Consider the following 3151-nt stretch of genomic DNA (forward strand, 5'->3'; position numbering starts at 1 on the left):
AAATCTTCCTCCGTAAGCTTCAAAATATAGCAAATTGGCGACGTAGTAACGCATCACTCATGCGTAGCGAACCGGCTGTGAGCGAACTATATTCAGTAAACTATGGCGCTACCTTCCGCAGAAGAAAATACTTCTTCTAACAAACGCCTTTTCTCTCGATCCTCAATACTACATAATCTGGGGATGCTTTAGGGATTTTAGGGAACAATATTTTATTTCGAATCTCTTCATAGAAAATCTGGGCTTGTTTATGAGGAGATGTAGAAATTCAAATAACGCCATGTTACAACTTACAATCATCATTTGATTCCCAGGTATGGTAAGTAACTCAAGATAATTTTCATAAAAGAAGAAAATTGGAGTGTATTTAGATTGGTGTTGCTAAAAACAAAAAATTGTTTTCAAAATAGTGGTTATCCGTGTGAGGCGCTTTTGGAAGACTTGAAAAATAGCGAAACAAGGTCATATGACCGCCCCGTCGATATCAAACACTCAAACCGTAGCTTTATAACATAAACATATATATTGGTTTATATTGTAAGATGCATTTCTTGAGTATATATGATGCCTGTATTTCGATGTATTCTGCGTTATGTGTAAATTATTTTCCTGAAAAGTATTAATAAACATTATTACTAAGAGAACAAAGCTTAAAAACCTGGTACTGTAAGTCGAATAGAACTCATATCTAATTTCTTTGGAATCGTTTACAATGATGGGGCAATTCATCGATGCAGTGAAAGTATGTGAAGCATTCAATTTCCACCAGATGTTCACAGTGCCATAGTAATTATACTCTTGCTTAGAGACTGGTCAAAGAAAAAATACAAATGGAACGTTCATGTCAAAACTACACAATGATTAACATGAACAATTCTAGATTCTCCAACTAACCTGAATATGCAAAAAGTTTCAAGGTATGGGTAAATCTCTATTTCCGTGTTCCGGTATACTGAAATATACATTGAACGGAAAATTAAGAACACATATTTACAGCACCCAAAGTAGCGGTAAGAATGGGAAATATATAACAGCAAAAAAGGGAATACATTTTTATGTAATATACCGTATTTCCCGGCGAATAAGTCTACCTGGCAAATAGGACGAGGTCCGTTTTTACCCCTGAAAAAATGGGGTTTTTCATATAACCTGCCAATAAAACGAGTAGTAAAATCGCATCCACATCGGAATCTTAAATTACCATGCAAAGACTTTTGAGCGGTCGCTGCCTTTGTGCATTGGTTAAAATAGCCTATGATGACTTTTTCTAATAGCGTAATATTCATTCCATAACAACTACGGGAATTCAAACTGTCTATCAATTTCAATCTAATTGTGTTCAACCTAACTCGCGATTGCGTCCACCATACAAGAACATTGCCGATGCAAAATAACACAGCAATCCGCGGACATAATAATGTGAGATAAACTACCTGATTATATTCAGTTTTTATAAATAAATATACATATAAAGTGTATATATATGTGAAACATACATAATATTCATCACCAGGAAATCTCCACAAAACGAAATGTGTTGCTTCATTGATTTAATTGTGATCAATTTAATCTTCGATTGGGACAATATAAATAGTATCACCGCTCCAAAATACCAACGCAATCCGTGGACATAAAAATGTATACGATTATATACGAAACGTTTATACATATATATATATATATGTTGTTTTGATTCGTATTTTTGCAATTTAAAAACATATCTAAGCTGTTGCTGCAACAATTCCGCTTTATCGCAATGCTGCCACTCATTATTTTGAAGATTTCACGGTAGGAAAAAAAACCTTAAGTCAGCGATAATATCCCATCGAGTAAATTTATGTCAAAAAAATGAATTAAATATACTTTACCTCACGGTATTATACATATATCATGGTCGCGCCAGGGGATGCTATCGCCGAAGATATTTTATGGTCCGAATTGAATAATAAGGCGACACCAGAAATAATTGAAAATTATCATACTCGCCTAATAAAACGACCCCCCAAAATCAGGCCAAAAATTTGGGTCTAGAAAAGCGACCTATTCGCCGGAAAATACGGGTAAATAGGAATTCAAACGCTAGATCGTAATTCAATGCGGAGAGAATTCTAGAATATCAATTTGTTCACAGCGTACCATTTATAACGTATATATATATAATATCAAATATATGATGTCATATTGTCTCGAAACGAAATAATAGGTATTAGGCGTATATCAGGAGTGGAAGTGGTGACTCCTCTACGGCCCATGTGCCGGGGCCACCAAATTTTGGTAAGATAATTGAATTTTTTATGATGGGGCGGCGGCCCATAGCTTGATGGGCCACGGCCAATGTGGCCCAATTAGATCGGCCGTGTCCCCGACCCATGGGCCGTAGAGGAGTCACCACCCTTGTAGTATATCAGAGTTCTTATTGACGTAATAAAAAAAAACATTCAAACTGAAATAATGACATTATGTATATCGATCTTACTTTACAGATGCCGTCAACGCAATTTTGATTTTGTGGATTGCAAGCGGGCACGCATTCATCTGAAAATATTGTCAATATTTGGGTTAGTTTTTGTCATATTTCTTTCTCAGAATATCTTCCTACTAACCTCCAGCAGCAACTACGTTGAAGATCAGCATTGAAATAGCAGCCAACAACAGGATCAATGTCAAGAATTTGTGCAACATTTTGATTTAGAGAGAGATATATTTAAAATGAGTTAACTTGAGCAATAGTTGAAAATATACCAGTGAGTGAACGAAACAAGCATACTTATGTCTGCATTATCTGTGGTGAATTGATGGCAATTGTCAAACTTATGGTACAATTCGCTTGGTATCTGAGGTATTCTCAAACCAGCTTTATTATGCAGTATATATATATAAGGTTTTAGTATGTATGTATGAAGTTGGTAATATAGGCCGTATATATATATAACTATATATATATATATATCCTTGAATCACATAGATCAGGGGTCAGTAACCTTTTGTCGCTCGCGGCCCTAAATTACGGGTTGCAAGTCATTGGCGGGCCGCACATATTTTCAGAAAGTTGAAAACCGAACGAACGATACTTTTTATAATAAAAATCATGCAGTGATCTCTCAAGTAGGATATAGAAAATTTTCGTATTGCATTGCATCTTAAAAATATC

The 3151-nt window shown here is 35.3% G+C and overlaps 1 long non-coding RNA gene across 1 annotated transcript; it reads right to left on the reverse strand.

Moving 5' to 3' along the window:
* Positions 1-315: 315 nt before the first annotated feature.
* Positions 316-2720, reverse strand: LOC144428120 (uncharacterized). The gene is made up of 4 exons (XR_013478104.1): positions 2604-2720; positions 2477-2535; positions 895-952; positions 316-609 (listed from the first exon to the last, which is right to left on the reverse strand). It is a non-coding gene; the product is annotated as an uncharacterized LOC144428120 (long non-coding RNA).
* Positions 2721-3151: the final 431 nt, after the last annotated feature.

This window comes from Styela clava, chromosome 10, assembly GCF_964204865.1.
Source record: "Styela clava chromosome 10, kaStyClav1.hap1.2, whole genome shotgun sequence".
Taxonomy (NCBI): domain Eukaryota; kingdom Metazoa; phylum Chordata; class Ascidiacea; order Stolidobranchia; family Styelidae; genus Styela; species Styela clava.